Source organism: Oncorhynchus nerka, linkage group LG24, assembly GCF_034236695.1.
Source record: "Oncorhynchus nerka isolate Pitt River linkage group LG24, Oner_Uvic_2.0, whole genome shotgun sequence".
Taxonomy (NCBI): domain Eukaryota; kingdom Metazoa; phylum Chordata; class Actinopteri; order Salmoniformes; family Salmonidae; genus Oncorhynchus; species Oncorhynchus nerka.
The window spans coordinates 22,572,702-22,598,031 of NC_088419.1; positions in this window are offsets into that span (position 1 = coordinate 22,572,702).

Below are 25,330 nucleotides of genomic sequence, written 5' to 3' on the forward strand. Positions count from 1 at the left end.
AATGTGTATAGGACATATAAACTGAAGATAGAAGCCAAGGTGTTGTTGTTTATTAGTTTATTCCAATTGGGGGAAGGGTGGTAGGGTTTATACAAAAAGTATGTATGTCTATATAGGTAGGGGTATGTATATACAGTATGTGTATATGTATATGTATGAATGTGTGTATGTATATATATATATATATATATATATATTTACCCCCAAAAATATATGGGGGATTGGAAACGATGCAGACAATTACATTGATGGAAGCAACATTCGCAGACCCTCCAACGCCAGCCCAGGACCTCCACATCCAGCTTCTTCACCTGTGGGATTGTCTGAGACCAGCTATACAGATACAGATATACGCATAATGAAACTGAGGACTATTTATGTCTGTAATAAACCCCTTTTGTGGGGAAAAACTCATTCTGGTTGGCTGGGTCTGGCTCCCCAGTGGTTGGGCCTGGCTCCCAAGTGGGTGGGCCTACGCCCTCCCAGGCCTACCCATGGCTGCGTCCCTGCCCAGTCATGTGAAATCCATAGATTAGGGCCTAGTGCATTAACTCAGTAAAATCGTTGAAATTGTTGCATGTTGCGTTTCATGTTTTTATTCTGTATGTATACAATCACAGATTCAACTCAGATTCAGTTCAAAGTTGTCTAATGCACGAGTCTGTTGTCTGAAGAAATGAAGTATTTATTTTTTTACAGCAGTCTGTTATTGGAAGATGTGAAGTGCCTAGTTTGCACTGCAGTTGTGCAAGAGTGACAAAATAGCTATTTCATGTTGACTTGAACTCCTTGGGGAGATACATACATACAGCAGCAGTGAATCAGATCATTGTTATGCAGGATACATCAAGTCATCATATGGCTCCAATGTTTCTAGTTCTCCAGAGAGAGGTAAAGACATGCAGGCTATATCAGAGAGAACAGAGTATAGAGATGAGCTCCATTGACTGACAGAGGAGAGCCTCATTAGAAGTTCATGAACAGTGGCTAATTGAAACTGAATTGCCCTGATATTAACTGTTTTGGAAATAAATAAATAAAAGCCATTGCTGGAAGTCCAAGTTGATTAGTTTTCATTTTTTGACAAGGTCGTTCGGAAATACAATATACTCTACAGTAAACCTATGTTTTGCAGATTTCTGCTTGTTTTTCAACTATAACCATTCCAAATCAAATCAAATCATATTGTTCACATACAGTACACATGGTTCTGAGATGTTATTGCAAGTGTAGTGAAGTGCTTATGCTTCTAGATCTGACAGTGCAGCAATATCTAACAGGGAATTTCAAACAATACCACAACAACAACCTAATACACACAATCTAGTAAAGGAATGGGATGAGAATATAGAAGTATAAAATGTAGAGCGGCTAAGATTCAAAGAAAGAATAGATAGTGAAGGATACAGTATATACATGTGAGATGAGTAATGTGTGATATTTAAACATTCTTTAAGTGACATTATTAAAGTGGCCAATGATATCAAGTCTGTAGGTAGGCAGCCACCTGTCTGTGCTAGTGGTGGCTGTTTAACAATCTGATGGCCTTGAGACTGAAAAACAGCTTCTATCTCTCTGTCCCAGCTTTGATGCACCTGTACTGACCTCGCCTTCTGGATGGAAGTGGGATGAACAGGTACTGGCTCGGGTGGTTGTTGTCCTTGATTATTTTATTTTTTTGCCTTCCTGGGATATCAGGTGTTGTAGGTGTCCTGGAGGGCAGGTAGTTTGCCCCCGGTGAGGCGTTGTGCAGACTGCACCACGCTCTGGAGAGCCCTGAGGTTGTGAACGGTGCAGTTGCCATACCAGGCGGTGTTACATCCCGACAGGATGCTCTCAATGGTGCACCTGTAAAAGTTAGTGAGGGTTTTCAGTAACATGCCACATTTCTGTTCAGCCTCCTGAGGTTGAAAAGTCGCCTTCTGTTGCGCCTTCTTCACCACACTGTCTGTGCGTGGACCATTTCAGTTTGTCTGTGATTTGTACAGAGAGGAACTTAAAACTTTCCACCTTCACTACTGTCCCGTCAATGTGGCTAGGGGGGTGCTCCCTTTGCTGTTTCCTGAAGTCTATAATCATCTCTTTTGTTTTGCTGACATTGAGTGAGAGGTTATTTTCCTGACACCACACTCCATGGGCCCTCACCTCCTCCCTGTAGGCTGTCTCAAGCCTACTAGTGTAGTGTTGTCTGCAAACTTGATGATTGCGTTGGAGGCGTGCATGGGCACGCAGTCGTGTACAGGAGAGTACAGGAGAGGGCTGAGAACTCACCCTTGTTGAGGATCAGTGGAGTGGAGATGTTGTTTCCTACCTTCACCACCCGGGGGGCGGCCCCTCAGGAAGTTCAGGATCGCTGGGGCGGGGTGGAGACCCAGGTTCTCAAGCTTAATGATGCGTTTGGAGAGTACTATGGTGTTGAATGCTGAGCTGTAGTGAATGAGCAGCATTCTTACATAGGTATTCCCCTTGTCCAGATGGGATGGGGCAGTGTACAGTGTGATGGCGATTGCATCGTCTGTGGACCTATTGGGGCCGTAAGAAAATTGAAGTGTGTCTAGGGTAACAGGTAGGGTGGAGGTGATGATCCTTGACTCGTCTCTCAAAGCACTTCTTGATGACAGCAGTGAGTGCTACGGGCGATAGTAATAATTAGTTCAGTTACCTTAGCTTTTTTGGGAACAGGAACAATGGTGGCCATCTTGAAGCATATGGAGACAGCAGACTGGGATAGGGATTGATAGAATATGTCCGTAAACACACCAGCCAGCTGGTCTGCGCATGCTCTGAGGACGCGGCTAGGGATGCCGTCTGGGTCGGCAGCCTTGCGAGGGTTAACACGTTTAAATGTTTTACTCACGTCGGACATGGAGAAAAAGAGCACACAGTCTTTGGTAGTGGGCCATGTCGGTGGTACTGTATTGTCCTCAAAGCGCGTCCTCAAATTCATGAGATCAAATGTGGGTCTTAGAAAGGAGAAAACAGCAGAGGCTCTGTTAATATGATGGAGCAAACGTGTCTTCAATTGGAATGGGTGTGTTTAAATTGCGTGGTTCTCCAGGATCGGTATGTGGTTGTTAGTGTCAGCGTCAGAGCCCAGTACCAGAGGCTGTAATATGTTTTGCAGTGTAAGCCCTTGCTGTCAGTTGATGGAGCACCACAGCTATCAGAGCCAGCATCTCTACTTCGCTGCTCTTTTCAAAGCTTCCACTTAATCAGCACTCTTTCTTTCTCTGGAAGCATCAACTCTAAACCCAAACTCTAAGCTTCCATAAACAAACTCTCCCTCCCTCCCACCCCGCCCCAGCATCAGCAACCCCCAACCCAGTTTCCCAAAAACAATGTGAACTTGACCCACACAAAAGGTAGCCTCCCACAGTCCCTGCTCAGAGGGGGCCCATATTTACACCAAGTCAGTGAAACTGAAAGCAGTGTGTGGTGAGAGCGTGTCCTGTCCTCCACATTGGGTCTGGCTAGACAAGCTGCGCATTAGCATGGGCCAAACAGACAGACGGGTGTTTAGGGGGGGAAGGATAATGAGCTTGCACGCAAGCAGCCGATTCTATTGTTCAAGGCCGGGCACTTCCTTGGATAGCCTAAATGAATGTCATTATGGAAGGGGCCAAATGTTTACAGCGCCTTTGTTGTGCTTGTGTTGGATGGCCCGAGCTGCAGTAGTCCTTCAACACAATGGGCACAGGCCCTTTCTCTCTCTCTCTCTCTCTCTCTCTCTCTCTCTCTCTCTCTCTGTCTCTGTCTCTCTCTCTCTCTCTCTCTCTCTCTCTGTCTCTCTCTCTCTCTCTCTCTCTCTCTCTCTCTCTCTCTCTCTCTCTCTGTCTCTCTCTGTCTCTCTCTGTCTCTCTCTGTCTCTCTCTCTCTCTCTCTCTCTCTCTCTCTCTCTCTCTCTGTCTCTCTCAATTATATTATATTTAAGGTTTTTTTTGGCATGGAAAACACGTTAACATTTCCAAAGCAAGTGAAGTAGATAATAAACATAAGTGAAATAAAAAATGTAAACGAACAGTAAACAGTAACAAAACCTCCAAAATAATAAAAACAATTCAAATGACATATTATGTGCAAATAGTTAAAGTACAAAAGATAAATTAAATAAACATAAGTATGGGTTGTATTCAAAATGGTGTGTTCTCTTCATTGGTTGCCCTTTTCTTGCGGCAACGGTTCACAAATATTGCTGCTGTGGTGGAACACTGTGTTATTTCACCCAATAGATATGGGAGTTTATCAAAATTGGGTTTGTTTTCAAATTCTTTGTTGTTCTGTGTAATCTGAGGGAAATATGTGTCTCTAATATGGTCATACATTTGGCAGGAGGTTAGGAAGTACAGCTCAGTTTCCACCTCATTTTGTGGGCAGTGTGCACATAGCCTGTCTTCTCTTGAGCCAGGTCTGCCTACAGCGGCCTTTCTCAATAGCAAGGCTATGCTCACTGAGTCTATACATAGTCAAAGCTTTCCGTAAGTTTGTGTCAGTCACAGTGGTCAGGTATTCTGCCACTGTGTACTCTCTGTTTAAGTCCAAATTAATTGCATTTTAGTTAAATCTGTTTTATGTTGTTGATTATTTCAAATGTGTCAAGTAATTATCTTTTTGTTTTCTCATGATTTGGTTGGGTCTAATTGTGTTGCTGCTCTGGGGTGTGTTTGTTTGTGAACAGAGCCCCAGGACCAGCTTGCTTATGCGACTCTTCTCCAGGTTCATCTCTCTGTAGGTGATGGCTTTATTATGGAAGGTTTGGGAATCGCTTCCTCTTAGGTGGTTATAGAATTTAATGTCTCTTTTCTGGATTTTGATCATTAGCGAGTATCACCCTAATTCTGCTCTACATGCATTATTTGGTGTTTTCCTTTGTACACAGAGGATATTTTTGCAGAATTCTGCGTGCAGAGTCTCAATTTGGTGTTTGTCTCATTTTGTGAATTCTTGGTTGGTGAGCGGACCCCAGACCTCACAACCATAAAAAGCAATGGGTTATATAACTGATTCAAGTATTTTTAGCCAGATCCTAATTGGTATGTCAAATGTTATGTTCCTTTTGATGGCATAGAAGGCTCTTCTTGCCTTGTCTCTCATCGTTCACAGCTTTGTGGAAGTTACCTGTGGTGCTGAAGTTTAGGCCAAGGTATGTATAGTTTTTGATGGAATTTGTATTTGTGGTCCTGGCAACTGGACCTTTTTTGGAACACTTATTTTTGTCTTACTGAGATTTACTGTCAGGGCCCAGGTCTGACAGAATCTGTGCAGATGATCTAGGTGCTTCTGTAGGCCCTCCTTGGTTGGGAACAGAAGCACCAGATCATCAGCAAACAATAGACATTTGACCTCAAATTCTAGTAGGGTGAGGCCGGGTGCTGCAGACTGTTCTATTGCCCTCACCAATTCGTTAATATATGTGTTGAAGAGGGTGGGGCTTAAGCTGCGTCCCTGTCTCACCCCTCGGTCCTGTGGAAAGATTTTTTTTTTGTGTGTACATGTTTGTGTATATGTTTGTTTGTGTACAACAACAAACTTGTTGTTTGTGTACATGGATTTTATAATGTCGTATGTTTTTCCCCCAACACCACTTTCCATCAATTTGTATAGCAGTCCCTCAAGCCAAATTGAGTCGAAAGCTTTTTTGAAAACAACAAAGCATGAAAAGACTTTGTCCTTGTTTTGGTTTGTTTGTTTGTCAATTAGGGTGTGCAGGGTAAATATGTGGTCTGTCGTACAGTAATTTGGTAAAAAGCCAATTTGACATTTGCTCAGTACATTGTTTTCCGCTGAGGAAATGTACGAGTCTGCTGTTAATGATAATGCAGAGGATTTTCCCAAGGTTGACGTATAGTAGTTATTGGGGTCAAATTTGTCACCAATTTTGTGGATTGCTGTGATCAGTCCTTGGTTCCAATTATTGGGGAATATGCCAGAGCTGAGGATGATGTTAAAGTATAGCCAATTGGAATTTGTGGTCTATATATATTTTATAATTTCATTTAGGATACCATCAATCCCACAGGCCAGTGGGTTTTGGTAGTCTTTAATAGTTGATTCTATTTGATCATGTATATGTTTTTGCTGGTCGTTCTTTGTTTTAGAGCCAAAAAGATTGGAGAAGTGGTTTATCCATATATCTCCAAATCTAACCACTTTAAGAAGGAAATAAATTCCACAAATTAACTTTTTTCTTCTTTCTATTTTACCTCCTTTTCTCCCCAATTTTGTGGTATCCTATTGTTAGTAGTTACTATCTTGTCTCATTGCTACAACTTCCGTACGAGCTTGGGAGAGAAAAAGGTCAAAAGCCATGCGTCCTCTGAAACACAACCCAACCAAGCCACACTGCTTCTTAACACAGCGCGCATCCAACCCGGAAGCCAGCCGCACCAATGTGTCAGAGGAAACACCATGCATTTGGTGACCTGGTTAGCATGCACTGCGCCCAACCCACAACAGGAGTCGCTAGTGCGTGATGAGACAAGAATATCCCTACCGGCCAAACACTCCCTGATAATTGTGCGTCACCCCACGGACCTCCCGGTCACGGCCGGCTGCGACAGAGCCTGGGCGCGAACCCAGAGTCTCTGGTGGCTCTAGACCACTGAGCCACCCGGGAGGCCTTCAAATGAACTTTTAAGAAGGTATATTTGTTGATTGAAATGCATTCCAGATGAATACCTCAAGCTGGTTAAGAGTGCGCAAAGCTGTCATTAAGGCAAAGGGTGGATATTTGAAGAATCTCAAATATAAAAAATATTTTGATTTGTTTAACACTTTTTTGCTTACTACATGATTCCATATGTGTTATTTCATAGTTTTGATGTCTTCACTATTATTCTACAATGTAGAAAATAGTCTAAATAAAGAAAAACCCTTGAATGAGTAGGTGTTCTAAAACATTTGACCGGTAGTGGAGGTCTTCTTGGCATGGTTTCTCTCGGGGCAGGTCCTTCAGGAGGGGCTCTTGCAGGTCTGGGAGGGTGTCTCGCTGTTCTGGGCGAAGTGTCTGCTGCTCTGTTGCTCCTGTGAGAGGTGCTGGTGCTACGGTTGATGGTGACGTCCTTCAGGGCCCTGGCAAAAGTTGGGATTGATGTTGTAGAGGTGGACCTGGTTGTAAAGGCTGTTCAAGGGTGGAGTGGTGGGCCAGGTAGACATTATGTTTTGAGGCACAGTCTTGTGAAATGCTTCCATTCACCCACTGTACGGCAGGGTGAAAGTATATTTGTGGTAGCAGGGTGAAAATAACCACTTGTGCTTTGGGGAAAGTACAAGAAGCTTTTTCAATCACTCCCTTGAGTGCTGTGGCCACCCTTTCCTGCTGTGCCCTCAGGTCATTTGTGCCCATGTCTCAATTTACTTCTCTTTCCCCTCTTCTACAGCAGGGACTTAAAAGTGGAGTCTCTCTCTACCCATCTCTTTCACTTTCTCACTAGCCATCTTTCTCTCTCTTTCTGCAGAAAACCCAGGGTGGGAAGGTTAATGACAACACACCATGGGACAACCATGGGAACCAGAGCTCCTCTGAGATTGTCAGACGGAAGAACTCCCTTTGTGTTACTTTGGTTGTACTCTGCACAGGTCAAGTAGAGTGTTTGATGGCGGGAGAGCAGAACTAGCACATCTGTCCACTTTGATCAGAGTTCTCTAGGAACACATCCTAGCGTGAGGCACCAGCACGGTCAGCACCTCCACTTCCTCTGCACTTCCAGGCCCACCTCCCACTGAGCCAGCTCTGGCTGCAACCGCTTTCATCATCACCCCAGCGGCTGGTGGTCTGACAGTGCATTCCACTAAAGGAACAACATCTTACAGTATAGGATAGCGATACATGCCTTTCAGATGTTATTATCTCTCTGCAACATGGTGTTATTTCGAAGTGTTGATATTCTCACAGTAGATCAAAGGAGGTTATGTGTTATCTGTGGTCGCCATCTTTACACAACCCTGAATTATGAAATTGAATTAAAATCAACTAGGACCAAAGCGGCTGCTGAAAGACACTGTTGAGACTATAAGTGCCAGAAAATGATTCCTAGGGGTTTGAAAAGATGTCAGTATCGAAATTAAATGGCTCCAATCATGATAACTATTATTAGATTAGACGTGTGGTAATTACATTTGCATTTAGTTCTCCCGAGTCCTTTACCCATAGTAAAAGACAGGGGTTAAATATGCTCTCAACACAACACAAAGCTGCAATTCATTTACCAACCTTTTGAATCTCAGCACCCATAGAGGAAGAAACCGTGTTCCCTCATCCCTCTGAACTTAATTTATTTCACATTATTGTGGTGAGATGGCTGTTTGTTCTTAAAATATAAGTCAGGTGTCCTTGGAGACGCGGACACAAAGCCACTCTCTTGGTGGTTAGGATTTAATCATGCCTCCATAGCCGCCTGTCAGGATCACACGTATTTCTGGCCACGGTTAGCGCAATGTCATATAATCGTAACAGAATGGTTCCCAAACACCATTAGAATGATCCCAGCAGGAAATGGGGTCTGAATTGCATGAATTACATTCCACTGTATTAATTCGGCTCAATTTGTGTCTTGTGTAATTTTGGTGGGCCTTTTATGATGCTAGAATCAGGGTAGAATAGGTGAGTGACAGAATCTCAGTTTTAGCTTGTTATTAGCATTAGTGTTGTAACCACCTCAGATTGTAAGTTGACTGCCTGTTCCCTCTTCCAACCGATTAAACAGGTAGTGAGTGTCCTTGACATGCAAAGAGGAACAATATTGAAGTTACTTGGAAAAGATGCATGTTCAGATTTGGTTGTTGAGTACAAGCATTATGCACTCTGTCTGTTTCAATTAATTGTTTTGGATACACAATAAAAAATTACCTTTATTTAACTAGGCAAGTCAGTTAAGAACAAATTCTTATTTTCAATGACAGCCTAGGAACAGTGGGTTAACTGCCTGGGGTTTGAAATTGCAGCCTTCCGGTTACTAGTCCAACTCTCTAACAACTAGGCTACCCTGCCGCCCCAATAATACAACATTGATTGTATTGATTGTTATATTGATATCATTAGTGGGCCTATCCTCTTTTGATTGATTCAGTGTGATCGATTATCAGGGAGAAATTAGCAAAGCAGCCACTTGCTGGCATACATTATCAGTTTAGTGGTGAATGTGCACACGTGTGTCATGTATTGTCATGTTATGTCTTGTTCCTGTTCTTTCTCTTCACTCCATTTCCCCCTGCTGGTCGTATTAGGTTACCTTCTCTTATTTTCCTTCCCCCAGCTGTTCCTCATCTTCTCTAACTACCTCGTTAACCCTCTCCCACCTGTTCCTTTTTTCCCTCTGATTAGTTCTCTATTTCTCTCTCTGTTTCTGCTTCGGTCTTTGTCAGATTCTCGTTTGCTTCACCCTTGTCCAGTCCTGTCGTAATCTGCCTCTTCATCTGATGCTACGTGTGATCAGGTACCTCTGTCCTCTACAACCCGCGCCTACCCGGAGAGACCAGCAGTCTGTCGCCGCTAACCCTGCTATTCTCCTCTGCTGCTAGAAGGGGACTCTCCTGTAAAGATCAGAGGACTTTATGATTTATTTGTCGCCCTCTCTGCGGGTTGTCTATTTTGTCAATCGATACATCTGAAGAGGATCTATGTCTTCCCTGTGTTTTGACATTAACCTGTTGCTTCTACCCGGGACGCTTGCGTCCCAACTAGAGCTCTGGAAATGCAAATGCGCTACGCTAAATGCTAATAGTATTAGTTAAAACTCAAAAGTTCATTAAAATACACATGCAGGGTATCGAATTAAAGCTACACTCGTTGTGAATCCAGGCAACGAGTCAGATTTTTAAAATGCTTTTCGGCGAAAGCATGAGAAGCTATTATCTGATAGCATGCAACACCCCAAAAGACCCACAGGGGACGTAAACAAAATAATTAGCATTTCGGCGTTACACAAACCGCACAATAAAATAGAAAACATTCATTACCTTTCACCATCTTCTTTGTTGGCACTCCTAGATGTCCCATAAACACTATTTGGGTCTTTATTTCGATTAACCTCTTACCTCTACCTGGGACGCTTGCGTCCCAACTAGAGCTCTGGAAATGCAAATGCGCTACGCTAAATGCTAATAGTATTAGTTAAAACTCAAAAGTTCATTAAAATACACATGCAGGGTATCAAATTAAAGCTACACTCGTTGTGAATCCAGGCAACAAGTCAGATTTTTAAAATGCTTTTCGGCGACAGCATGAGAAGCTATTATCTGATAGCATGCACCAATACACTACAACAGAAAAGCACAGCAGGGGATGTAAACAAAATAATTAGCATTTCGGCGTTACACAAACCGCACAATAAAATAGAAAACAGTCATTACCTTTCACCATCTTCTTTGTTGGCACTCCTAGATGTCCCATAAACACTATTGGGTCTTTATTTCGATTAAATCGGGCCATATAAAGCCAAGATATCGTTATATGTAGACTGTGTGATAAACGAAAAAAACAGCGATTTCACAACGTAACGTCATTTTTTAAAATTCAAAAAGTAGACGATAAACTTTCACAAAACACTTCGAAATACGTTTGTAATGCTACTTTAGGTATTAGTAAACGTTAATAAGCGATAAAAATCATCCGTAGGCGATGTACATATCATTAGCTGTCGTCTTGGAAAAAATTTCAGGAGGACCGGAGGTACGTCGTGCCCCTCTTTCGGTTCAACCAAGAATCAAAGAGGATTAAATTCACAAGATACTCGACTGCATGGGGATGCTGTGGGAGTTGAATGCTCGATCTTATCTAATTCGGCTCACTGTTAACAATTGCTGGAAGTGGCGCAAGGATATTTATTTCCATTTTCTGTGATCAGGTTTTCCTGCGCTTTCCGATGTAACGCACGTTATGTAATAGCCACAGTCGTGATTTAACCAGTTTTAAAAACGTCCGAGGGTTTCCTATACACACATTCTAACCATATGAACGTACTATATTCCTGGCATGAGTAGCAGGGCGCTGAAATGTTGCGCGATTTTTAACAAAATGTTCAAAAAAGTAGAGGGTAGGAGCAACTAGTTAAATCGGTCCATATAAAGCCTAGATATCGTTATATGTAGACTGTGTGATAAACGAAAAAAACATTGTTTCAAAACGTAACGTCATTTTTTAAAATTCAAAAAGTCGACGATAAACTTTCACAAAACACTTCGAAATACGTTTGTAATGCAACTTTAGGTATTAGTAAACGTTAATAAGCGATAAAATTATCCGGTCCTAGACCGGATTAGATACGGTGTCCTGTATGTGTTTGACCAAGAAAAAACTCGAAGGGAAATGACAAGACTCTAGACACCCTGTGGAAGCTGTAGGTACTGCAACCTCAGTCAATTAATTGTGGTTCACATTTATCAATGGGTTCAAGTAGCGCATGGATATATTTTCCCCATTTTCAGTGATCAGTTTTTCCTGTGCTTTTCGATGTAAATGCCGTTCTGGTAAAGCCACAGCAGTTATTTAACCAGTTTTTTAAACGTCTGAGTGTTTTCTATCCACACAGACTAAGCAAATGCATATACTATATTCCTGGCATGAGTAGCAGGGCGCTGAAATGTTGCGCGATTTTTAACAGAATGTTCAAAAAAGTAGAGGGTCGACTGAAGAGGTTAAAAGACTCTGTTTCTGTTAAACCGCTTTTGGGTCCTCACTCACCTGCATAACAACGTGGCCTCTATTCCCACAGATTGTATTTGTATATATGTGCCCTTTGTTCACCATGATGCTGTCGATTATTGTTAGAATGTCCGTTGTTGTGTGTGAGTACCTGTGCTGTGTGTTTAGGGCTTTCGTGCCCTTGTGGATTGCGCAGATGATTACAGGTCTTGTCCCATGTGATAAGGCACTCCTCACTCTTTTGTTTGAGTGTCAACCCTGTGTTTTGTAATATTGTTTGTTTGGTCTTCGTTGTAATTTGGGGTAAAGAAATTTTAAAAACTATTACGCATTCCTGCGCCTGTCTCCCAACCCTTCATACCAACGTGACAATGTGACAATTCCATTGACTAATTAACACATTATCACAGAACAGCCTAATGGCTAGCAGAAGGACAGAGCACAATCCCTCACTCATGCACTGTTACCAACCCATTACTGTAATGTCAACAACAGCAAACAGGAGAAAATCATTCAGGGGTCATATTAGAGTGTTTTAGGAGTATTTATTGAGCACATTGAGTGACTGTTTGGGTTAACTGCATCCCAAAAGGTACTCTATTCCCTACGTAGTGCACTATTTTTGACCAGGTTCCAAGGGCTCTAGTCAAAAGTAGTATAATATGTAGGGAATACGTTGCCATTTGGGACAAAGCCCCTCTCAGAAGATATGGCTTTGAAGTTTATGGAATGTAAGGTTTGAGGGGATAGATCCTAAACATGTGTTTATGGTTATTGGAGCTGGCAGGAGTGCCAGGCGCCAGGCAGCTGACCCAGCAGGCCGTGCGTGAGTCTCCTCATTATGCCTCTCTGAGCCCTGAGGAGAGAACCAGGAGGAAGGGACGACTTTAGGAGCTCATCATTTCTCTAACAGAGCTCCCGTATACATGACTGTATTGCATAGTAGGCTTGTTTTTAATTCCTGTCCATGAGTTCATTGGCTGGTGTCCTCCGCGTTTTGATATCAGGAAAGTGAAAAATGTGGTGTTTCTATGTCAAACAGTTTTGTTATATTTCAGTCTTCTGTGATGTTTATAAAGTGTAATATTGGGATTCAAACTCAAAATTGGATACATTTCAACTCTATATTTGACAGGGTAAAGGTGTGTTCTTTTGTGTGAGGTGTGTACTTTTGTTTGACTATTAAGAATCACTCTGTGTGACCCTGATTTAGCCCACTGCAGTAAAAGGTTAGGTAGGTCTTGGTGAAGCACGGTACGTGTTACTACTCCTAGTGCACACCGTGTATAGAGCAGTGAGCCACAGCAAAGGGCAGGCAGAGAGGGAGGTTGTTGACAGGACTCCATGATGTCATGTGCCCCCATTTGTTTTTGTAGTGGGTATGTGTTATCACAGCACGCTGGAAGTCTGCCAACAGGCACAGTTCATGTCATCATGATCTGCAGCTCTCTTTGAGTGTCAGTGACCTCCCACACTCACTGGGCCAGGGTGGGCAGCCCCAACCCCTTCTACAGTAGATCCCTCAGCAGCCCTGTACCCCTGTGTTGGAATTGCACCTATTATCACTCAGAGGCACATTGAACACCCTATTGTTCGACATTCCAAACACAACCATGCAAGATGAGGCACGCTCAAGATAAACACAACAGATCAGTGATTCTGGTCCGCCTGAATTATTCCCTCAGCCCGTTTTCTGAGAATCAGTGTTCTTCTGGGTTAGACGTGCCTGTAGCACAGTTAATTTGAATCATCTGTGATGAGATCCCTGTCTTCCTCTTTGAGGCCCCGTAAATACACCATAAAATCATCCAGCTATACTGGGGATTAGGGCTTGTATGTCTGCCGGCCCTGGGTTAGATTATTGTACAGCCTGTACATATGGAGGCTCAGACACAAGGCGGAGGGTCGGCCCTCTTTCATCCCCCAAAACACCCCGCGTGGCATGCCACTGAGGGCTTCTGTGGGTCCCGCTCTGCTCAGCTTCTCTCCATTGTCAACAGTAGTGAAACTTGGGGTGCTGGTGTGCATCCGTGCTCCATTCCATCAAGGAAACCAAATCCATACACCTTCATCAAGTCCTCTTCCTCCAGCCCGCCTCCAGGAGCTCTGCACCCGTCTCTGATCTGGGCCGAGCCTGTCGTGATGTGGAACTTGGGTTTAGGCCCTGGATAGAGAGAGAGAAAGAGAAAGGGGGAGAGAGGGAAAAAGAGTGAAAGCTAGAGATGGACAGACAAAGATATAGACAGACAGAGAAGGAGGGAGAGAAGAGAAAGACAGCGAGACAGGGAGAGAGAGAAGAGAGAGAGAGAGAGAAAGACAGCGAGACAGGGAGAGAGAGAAGAGAGAGAGAGAGAAAGACAGCGAGACAGGGAGAGAGAGAAGAGAGAGAGAGAGAAAGACAGCGAGACAGGGAGAGAGAGAAGAGAGAGAGAGAGAGAAAGACAGCGAGACAGGGAGAGAGAGAAGAGAGAGAGAGAGAGAAAGACAGCGAGACAGGAGAGAGAGAAGGAGGGAGAGAAGAGAAAGACAACGAGACAGGGAGAGAGAAGAAGAGAGAGAGAGAAAGACAGCGAGACAGGGAGAGAGAGAAGAGAGAGAGAGAGAAGACAGCGAGACAGGGAGAGAGAGAAGAGAGAGAGAGAGAGAAAGACAGCGAGACAGGGAGAGAGAGAAGAGAGAGAGAGAGAAAGACAGCGAGACAGGGAGAGAGAGAAGAGAGAGAGAGAGAGAAAGACAGCGAGACAGGGAGAGAGAGAAGAGAGAGAGAGAGAGAAAGACAGCGAGACAGGGAGAGAGAGAAGAGAGAGAGAGAGAGAAGACAGCGAGACAGGGAGAGAGAGAAGAGAGAGAGAGAGAAAAGACAGCGAGACAGGGAGAGAGAGAGAGGAGGGAGAGAGAGAAAGACAGCGAGACAGGGAGAGAGAGAAGAGAGAGAGAGAGAAAGACAGCGAGACAGGGAGAGAGAGAAGAGAGAGAGAGAGAGAAAGACAGCGAGACAGGGAGAGAGAAAGAAGAGAGAGAGAGAGAAAGACAGCGAGACAGGGAGAGAGAGAAGAGAGAGAGAGAGAGAAAGACAGCGAGACAGGGAGAGAGAGAAGAGAGAGAGAGAGAAAAGACAGCGAGACAGGGAGAGAGAGAAGAGAGAGAGAGAGAAAGACAGCGAGACAGGGAGAGAGAGAAGAGAGAGAGAGAGAGAAAGACAGCGAGACAGGGAGAGAGAGAAGAGAGAGAGAGAGAGAAAGACAGCGAGACAGGGAGAGAGAGAAGAGAGAGAGAGAGAAAGACAGCGAGACAGGGAGAGAGAGAAGAGAGAGAGAGAGAGAAAGACAGCGAGACAGGGAGAGAGAGAGAGAAGAGAGAGAGAGAGAGAAAGACAGCGAGACAGGGAGAGAGAGAAGGAGGAGAGAAGAGAAAGACAGCGAGACAGGGAGAGAGAGAAGAGAGAGAGAGAGAGAAAGACAGCGAGACAGGGAGAGAGAGAAGAGAGAGAGAGAGAGAAAGACAGCGAGACAGGGAGAGAGAGAAGAGAGAGAGAGAGAGAAAGACAGCGAGACAGGGAGAGAGAGAAGAGAGAGAGAGAGAGAAAGACAGCGAGACAGGGAGAGAGAGAAGGAGGGAGAGAAGAGAAAGACAGCGAGACAGGGAGAGAGAGAAGAGAGAGAGAGAGAGAAAGACAGCGAGACAGGGAGAGAGAGAAGAGAGAGAGAGAGAGAGAAAGACAGCGAGACAGGGAGAGAGAGAAGAGAGAGAGAGAGAGAAAGACAGCGAGACAGGGAGAGAGAGAGAGAGAGAGAGAGAGAAAGACAGCGAGACAGGGAGAGAGAGAAGAGAGAGAGAGAGAGAAAGACAGCGAGACAGGGAGAGAGAGAGAGAGAGAGAAAGCTCTCCTTCATCAAGGTGTTTGGATGGTTGATAGGAAGCTCTACTCCCACGCTGGCTGTGTGGTTTTGATTACCAGACCTAAAGTTCTGACCTCCGATTGAATAAATGGGGCCATGTGTTCTCTTCCCCCACATCTTGTCTTTGTAGGGAGTAATGAGGTCCTTTTAAAACCTAAGCGACCGTGGACCATAGCATTGTGGTTGGCACTATAATAGGGTCACCATTAAACAGCCATTTGAAGCTGTTAAGGAAGTGGTTTGGAAATAGACACCCAACAACATCAAAGTCTGTGATTAGCATCACATAAGGTTCTGTTAGAGCTACAGTACAGTATCTAACCGTCAGATCCATGTCCTTGTGAATAAGTTATGACGTCACGTTTTTATAAGTAGAAAGTAGGCATGTTGTCCACTGGAACTGTAGAGTTATACACAATAAATGTTTGGTCTATGACATGTGTGGGTTGTACAGGAGGTTGACTGTATATTTTTGTGTGCTGCACAGGAGGTCGGTGGCACCTAAATTGGGGAGGACGGGCTCATGCTAATGGCTGGAGTGGAGTCAGTGGAATGGTATCAAATGGAAACCATGTGTTTGATGCCAGTCCATTCGCTTCGTTCTCGCCGTTATTATGAGCCGTCCTCCACTCAGCAGCCACCACTGGTGTACTGTCAGCGCTGAATGAGAGCTCCCAGTCCCAGAGCAATACTAACTCAACGACTGCACTGCTCCATGTATGGAAAATTAGGTTAAAGTTGTTCCTATTGGGGATGATGTCACACCTTGGTGTGCAATACAAACATGAGTAATGATTTATTGATTTATACTTGCAGACAATTTACATCTGTCAAATATATACTGTAGATGCTTAAGCATCGATGTACTGTGGTATCACTGGACATAAAGGCTATTTCGAAAACATACGCAGAGGTATAAATGTCAAAATGTTTAGGCATTTATAGAGGACAATATCCCTTACAGATTTTCTATTTTAGTTCGTCCCATTCTATCCCCTTGCAGACAGTCTGTTGTGGCTGTCCTGCTTGAATTAATGGATGCTAACAGCATTGCGCAAGACTGTCAGTCTGTATCAGCACTGACCCAGTGAAAGCCCAGTGTTAGCAGCACCCTGCCCAGCAGACCATGGGACGGAGGGAGGGAGTGCGCTGGGCTGGCTGGCTGGAGGTAGGTTGCTGACAGGCCGTCTGGCCATGTCAGGCCATCTGCTGCTGACTCACTCTCTACTCTACTCTTCCAGCCAGCCAGTCAGTCAGTCAGCAAGTCATTCAATCATCCAGTCAGCAAGTCAGTCAATCATCCAGTCAGCCAGTTAGTCAATCAGTCAGTCAGTTAATCAACCAGCCAGGGAATGGTCAACTGTGTCCACATCCCCCTTTTCAGCCCGGTCGCCAGCCTGACCTGCATATCGATTAGCATGGATTACTTTCTCCAAACCTCTCACTCTGGGCCTCTCTGTGGGTTTTAACATATTGAGCCTTTACGTATTGCTCTGTGTGTGTGTGTATTGCTCTGTGTGTGTGTATTGCTCTGTGTGCATATTGCTCTGTGTGTGTGTATTGCTCTGTGTGCGTATTGCTGGCAGGTTGACGTTTATTGTCATGACTCTTTCCCTGGAGGTAGAACTGAGCGGTTTCCACTAGATGGGCCAGCTGCAATGTCAAAATTGTTTATATCATAACAATTCATGAAAACATGTATTACTAATTTAAGGTTAGGGTTAGGCATTAGGATTAGCAGTGTGGTTAAGGTTAGGGTTAAGGTTTATGTTTAAATTCTGATTGTATGACTTTGTGGCTGTGCCAGCTAGTGACCATTCTACAGAGCTGCCTCCAGTACATGAGTCACCTTAATAAATGGCAACCAGCGTATTGTTCTCAAATGGAAATGCCAAAAACAGAAATTCCATGTAACTCTGTATGTGAGTATGTTTTGTGCCCACGCTTTATATATACCATCTGAATGACTTGGTAGAAAAGCTCAGGTTGACATTTGCAACTCATACTGTACCATTAAATCAATGACCTTTTCATTAACTGACTGTGATGAATATTGAGACTGGAGAGTGTGGTTTAAAATTGTACAGTACATGAAAGAGTGTTTGTTCAGTTGTACTGCTGGATGTGCCTGTGATCTTTGATGATGAATACTAAAAGCCTAGTTCCATTTCACACCCCACCCAGACATTCAAGACCACAGCAATAAGTCATTCTTCCAACTTCCAACTTCCTCTATACTTTCAGCAAGCCAATGAACAACAAAGTGTTGGTTATGTATGACTTCCTAAAAGAGGATCCATTGTCACTTTATGTAAACTGTATGTACACAAAGGAGCGGACCAATAGAAGAGTGAAAAGTACAGGAATTAGGGGTGGGACCAAGCATAAGCTAAGCAGTTTCCAAAAATGTTGAACGACCACAATCCAATAAAGCATTGTAAGCACTGGAGGAATCGAAATAAACATCCACACAGATTGTTTTACGAAGCTGGCATACCCAAAGAGCTACTAAAAAACATATACATGCAACAAATACTGCATTTCCCTCAGCTCCCTCAGTATAGTACCTATCACAGAACCATCTAGGTTATGTCCAAAATGGCACCCTATTCCCTATATAGTGCACTACTTTTGACCAGGGCCCATAGAGCTTTGGGAATAGGATGCCATTTGAGATACAATCCCAATCTAGAATCCCAGTAGTAGGAGAGCTTTTGTGGAACTAGCTACTTGTGTAACAAGCCTTTGATGGTATTCCATTGCATGTGTGCAGTTTATATAGTGAAGTCAAAAGGATTGACTGATTAAACACAAGGAACGAGATCTTTCATTTCATATGCGGTTGACGTTCAACCATTTGTTTATTTGTCAAAAAACCTGTGGATTCCTCTGGCTCAACTACAGCTCCCTTTGTTATTCCACTTTGACATTTCCAGTGCCTGTCTTGGCTTTGCTCACCAAGTAATATCAAGGCTAGGTTATGTAATCAGTGACTTCATCCACTGCTTACATAATTAATGCAGTCAGTTAGTAGTCAGTCAGTCGGTGTGATCCTGTTTTATATTCTGTTTACTGTGTTGTTTTATTAACCACTTCCATCTCAAATTACCAGTAAGACACACTATACTTTTTTGCATGTCAGTCAATTCAATTGGTTGTTCTTCATAAGACGACAACCTCTCATTAGATTTAAAAGGATCCCTCATTAAAACTGCATTACTATACGATAAAATACTCTTCCCCAGTTTCCCCAAGTCAAATCTAAGGATTTCTCCGCTGATCCTGTGTATTCAGCAAGGATGTACACAATGTATCCGGAAGGAGATCCAGTAAGCTTTGTTTGTTGAGATCAGCTTGGCTTTTGAGTGGGCGGGGAGGGGTAAGAGAATGGGATGCTGGGATCTAGTGGGAACTGGGCCATTTCCTTACCGGCTTGTTGATAATACACTAAATCAATACCTCAATACCCTTGTCATTCTTTTAATTACTCTGAGAACCAGGCAGCATTATTTTGAAGGACATATGTTTTCTCTCCAAGTGTATAACGCCTACATACTCCCAATGGTGGATCCATACCAAATGAGTTGTGGATTTGTTGTTATGGTGCTGAACTCTGCACTGCACTCATATTCATCATATTCTGTAACAGTATAGCCATGGATAAATGATCTGCAAAGCACATAGGCCTAACAATATATTTCTCTCACTGACAAAGAAGTGGAACTGCGGATTGGGGCCTTATGCTGCAGCATAAGTAGCTAAGTTACCTTGATGCTACTGTTTAAACAGTATCCACTTACTGTACATTTAGTTAGAGGTTTTTTTAAGTCTAAGAAGTTTAAGTCTAATCAATCCATCAATCAAATATGTTATTAAAGCCCTTTTTACATCAGCAGTTCTCACAAAGTACTTATACAGAAACCCCACATAGCAAGCAATACAGATGCAGAAGCACTGTGGCTAGGAAGAACTCCCTAGAAAGCAGGGAACCTATAAGACACTGAGAGAGTAACCAGGCTCTGTGGGGGGGGGGGGCATGGACTTTTTAAGAAACACTCTGATTTTGGTACGAAAGGAAAACAAACATAATAGACGAAGTGAGAATGAGAATGATAGCGTGGATTGTTTGCAGGAAAAACAGAAAAAACAATATCCTGAAGTCATAATTCTAAGCTGCTCAGCGGCGCTTTCCTCAGTGTTTACTATTGGAAGGGGAAGAAATCGCTGGAGTGTAACCACATTGGAAGAATGTGTGTTGATTGCTATCTCACATGTCACATATACATTCTGCTGCGAGGAATGTTGGTGGTTTTTCAACTAAATGGTAACAGCTGTTTCAGAGTGATGTGTTTGATGGAGGCCGAGAGAGTGGTCTGCTTTTATTTACTTTGGCCACAGCCTTGAAAGGGGAGTACTTCAAAAGGACACGATCTGCCATTAGACGCCAGGCCCTGCAGAGACAGAAATCCCTTGGTTTCAGCAAGCAAAACATGGCATGTGTTACTTTGGCCATTACTTTCTATGTGAAAACATCTGTTTATTTTGGGGACTGGGCCACAGCTGGGGTTTTACATGTCAGCACTTTTGTTTTTACATTTAGGGAACAGTACACGTCCAATTACGACAGGTGAAAAACACAGAGAGAGGTTCCTTTTTCACAAATTTGGGAAATGCGTTCTACACCTACATTCGTTCTCACACAACACAGAACAATAAGAATAAGATACTTTTGGTGTTTTAGGCCTTTTTAACATCAATACTCCAAACACATCAAAATTAAATTCTTGCAACTCTATTCTCAGAAGCTTTTGTCAAGAGGACCGGTGAGAGGTATGATGTAACCAAGATCACAACGGTTCGAATCTGATTAAAGTTTCAATAGAAGAAAAGGCTGTTTATTATGTTGTATTATTTAGAAGACATTGCCTCTCTGAAAGTACCTCAACAGATTGACTCAGTATTTTTCAACAGTAGCCGAAGCTAGCTGCTCGCCTTGCTGTGTGTTGCAGTCATGCTTCAAGGTTGTTACTTCCTTTTGAACTAAGAGCTCAGCTTACAGTCTCAGTCTCATCATCCATGGGGCTGTGACATCTCAAATGAGATTCCTACTACAGTAGACACTTTCAGGCAGAATGGAAGCTCTATCAAATACTGTAGATATGTTGGAATAACAATTAAGCCATGTACAGTGCATTTGGAAAGTATTCAGACCCCTTGACTTTTTCCACATTCTGTTATGTTACAGCCTTATTCTAAAATTGATTAAATTGTTTTTTTCCCCCTCAATCTACACAAAATGCCCCATAATGATGAAGGAAAAACAGGTTTTAATATTTATTTTCAAAATTGTAAAACAAAAACTGAAATATGACATTTACATAAGTATTCAGACCATTTACTCAATACTTGGTTGAAGCACCTTTGGTAGCGATGACAGCCTCTATTCTTTTGGGTATGACGCTACAAGCTTGGCGCACCTGTATTTGGGGAGTTTCTCCCATTCTTCTCTGGATATCCTCTCAATCTCTGTTTATTTTCTAATCTCTCCAGAGATGTTTGATTGGGTTCAAGTCCGGGCTCTGGCTGGACCACTCAAGGACTTTCAGAGACTTGTCCCAAAGCCACTCCGGCGTCGTCTTGGCTGTGTGCTTAAGGTCGTTGTCCTGTTGAAAGGTAAGCCTTCGCCCCAGACTGAGGTCCTGAGCGCTCTGGAGCAGGTTTTCATCAAGGATCTCTCTGTACTTTCCTCCGTTCATCTTTCCCTCGATCCTGACTAGTCTCCCAGTCCATACCTCTGAATAACATCCCCCATAGCATGATGCTGCCACCACCATGCTTCACCGTAGGGATGGTACCAGGTTTCCTCCAGATGTGACACATGGCATTCAGGCCAAGGAGTTATATTTTGATTTCAGCATACCAGAGAATCTTGTTTTTCATAGTCTGAGAGTCTTTAGGTGCCTTTTGGCAAACTCCAAGCGGGCTGCCAAGTGCCTTTTACTGCGGATTGGCTTCCATCTGGCCACTCTACCATAAAGGCCTGATTGGTGGAGTGCTGCAGAGATGGTTCTCCTTCTGGAAGGTTCTCCCATCTCCACAGAGGAACTCTGGAGCTCTGTTAGAGTGACCTCTCTGACCAAGACCCTTCACCCTCGATTGCACAGTTTGGCGTGACCAGCTCTAGGAAGAGTCTTGGTGGTTTCAAACATATTCCATTTAAGAATAATGGATGCCACTGTGTTCTTGGGGACCTTCATTGATGCAGACATTTTTTGGTATCCTTCCCCAGATCTGTGCCTCGACACTATACTGTCTCGGAGCTCTTCGGGCATTTCCTTTGACCTCATGGCTTGGTTTTTGCTCTGACATGCACTGTCGACTGTGGGACCTTATATAGACAGGTGTGTGCCTTTCATAATCATGTCCAATCAATTTAATTTACCACAAGTGGAATCAAATCAAGTGGTAGAAACATATCAAGGATGATCAATGGAAACAGGATGCACCTGAGCTCAATTTCGAGTCTCAAAGCCAAGGATCTGAATACTTATGTAAATAAGGTATTTATGTTTTTTATTTTTAATATCTTTGCTAACATGTTCTAAAAACCTATTTTCACTTTGTAATTATGGGGTACTGTGTGTAGAAAAAAATTCTAGATCACCTGTACTCCACACATAGAGACGCGTACAAAGCTCTCCCTCGCCCTCCATTTGGAAAATCCGACCACAACTCTATCCTCCTAATTCCTGCTTACAAGCAAAAATTAAAGCAGGAAGCAGCAGTGACTTGGTTTATAAAACAATGGTCAGATGAAGCAGATGCTAAACTACAGGATTGCTTTGCTTTCACAGACTGGCACATGCTCCGGGATTCTTCCAATGACATTGAGGAATACACCACATCAGTCACTGGCTTTATCAATAAGTGAACTGAGGACGTCGTTCCCACAGTGACCGTACGTACATACCCCAACCAGAAGCCATGGATTACAGGCAACATTCGCACTGAGCTAAAGGGTAGAGCTGCCACTTTCAAGGTGCGGGACTCTAACCCGGAAGCTTACAAGAAATCCCACTATGCCCTGCGACGAACCATCAAACAGGCAAAGCGTCAATACAGGGCTAAGATTGAATCATACTACACCGGCTCCGACGCTCGTCGGATGTGGCAGGGCTTGCAAACTATTACAGACTACAAAGGGAAGCACAGCCAAGAGCTGCCCAGTGACACAAGCCTACCAGACAAGCTAAATCACTTCTATGCCCGCTTTGAGGCAAGCAACACTGAGGCATGCATATGAGAACATCAGCTGTTCCGGACAACTGTGTGATCACGCTCTCTGTAGCCGACGTGAGTAAGACCTTTAAACAGGTCAACATACACAAGGCTGTGGGGCCAGACAGATTACCAGGGCGTGTGCTCTGGGTGTGCTGACCAACTGGCAGGTGTCTTCACTGACATTTTCAACATGTCCCTGATTGAGTCTGTATACCAACATGCTTCAAGCAGACCACCATAGTCCCTGTGCCCAAGAACACAAAGGCAACCTGCCTAAATGACTACAGACCCGTAGCACTCACATCCATAGCCATGAAGTGCTTTGAAAGGCTGGTAATGGCTCACATCAACACCATCAATACCATTATCCCAGAAACCCTAGACCCACTCCAATTTGAATACCACCCAAACAGATCCACAGATGATACAATATCTATTGCACTCCACACTGCCCTTTCCCACATGGACAAAAGGAACACCTTTGAGAATGCTGCTCATTGACTACAGCTCAGCGTTCAACACCATAATATCCTCAAAGCTCATCACCAAGCTAAGGATCCTGGGACTAAACACCTCCCTCTGCAACTGGATCCTGGACTTCATGACAAGCCGCCCTCAGATAGTGAGGGTAGGTAGCAACACATCTGCCATGCTGATCCTCAACACTGGAGCTCCCCAGGGGTGCGTGCTCAGTCCCCCCCCCCCCCTGTACTCCCTATTCACCCATGACTGCATGGCCAGGCACGACTCCAACACCATCATTAAGTTTGCTGACGACACAACAGTAGGCCTGATCACCGACAACGACAAGACAGCCTATAGGGAGGAGGTCAGAGACCTGGCTGGGTGGTGCCAGAATAACAACCTATCCCTCAGCGTAACCAAGACTAAGGAGATGATTGTGGACTACAGGAAAAGGAGCACTGAGCACGTCCCCATTCTCATCGACGGGGCTGTAGTGGAGCAGGTTGAGAGCTTCAAATTCCTTTGTGTCCACATCAACAACAAACTAGATTGGTCCAAACACACCAAGACAGTCGTGAAGAGGGCACGACAAAGCCTATTCCCCCTCAGGAAACTAAAAAGATTTAGCATGGGTCCTGAGATCCTCAAAAGGTTCTACAGCTGCAACATCAAGAGCATCCTGACCGGTTGCATCACTGCCTGGTATGGCAGTTGCTCGGCCTCCGACTGCAAGGCACTTCAGAGGGTAGTGCGTATGGCCCAGAACACCACTGGGGCTAAGCTGCCTGCCATCCAGGACCTCTACACCAGGCGGTGTCAGAGGAAGGCCCTAAAAATGGTCAAAGACCCCAGCCACCCCAGTCATAGACTGTTCTCTCTACTACCACATGGCAAGCGGTACCGGAGTGCCAAGTCTAGGACAAAAAGGCTTCTCAACAGTTTTTACCCCCAAGCCATAAGACTCCTGAACAGGTAACCAAATGGTTACCCAGACTATTTGCATCGTGTGCCACCCCCCCCCCCCCCTTGAATTGTTTGTTTCCTGTATTTCACTGTGTTGTTTATGCATCACTTGTTCCTGTTATATCCGCCACAGTGACTACTTTGCTTTACTTTACTGACTTTATTGTCCCCATGGGCAAATTTTGTTGCAGTGTCATGTACACATTTAAAGTGGCGCTAAATACAAAACGAATTGACAATACAACTTTTATAACAGTTACATAACAATAAAATAAATACTAGCCGGATGGCTTTACTGGGTCGATAGGAACATTAGCCCAAGTTATTTAGGAAGGATATCACACCTAGCACAAATTATTGTCTAGTTCTGTTTTTCCTGCAGATGGGTGCCCTATACCTGCACCCAAAGAGGAGTAGTTCAATGTCTGGGTACAGGGGGTGGCTTGGGTCTCAAATTATTTGTGAGCCTTGCGGAGGGCCCAGACCTTAAGATCTCATTCAGGCTTCAGTACCTGCAAGTACCTTGCTTGCTGTGGTGATAATCTTTCTCAGCATATTTACTGGCTGACCTTGGCATAAATATACCAACAAACAATACAAAAAGTTAAAATATTCTCAATGAAAGATGGGTAAAACACAGTCAGTAGAGTACAGTCAACATGAAAAGATCCCAACTTTGGAGAAAGTACAGTCTCTGTTGACTCTTTGTAGATCAGGTCTGTACATTGATTCCACTGAAGCTTTTTGTCCAAGAGGACACACAGATATTTGTATTCCTCTACAATCTTTATGTTCTGACCTCTGATCGATGTACTTTTCCTGATGTCTATGCACATCCCTTTGGTCTTGTTGGTATTGAAGACCAAGTGTGATTCGTCACACCACTCTACAAAGTCATTTAGGACCGGGCCATGGTGTTCCTCGTCATCATGCAACAGGCTGTGTTACGGTTTTCTTCTATCTCCTCCTCTGACGAAGAGGTGTAAAGCAAGGATCGAACCAAAATGCAGCGTGGTAATTTTGATGCATGTTTAATAACCGAATAAACACGAACAATACAAAAACAATAAACGTAACATGAAAA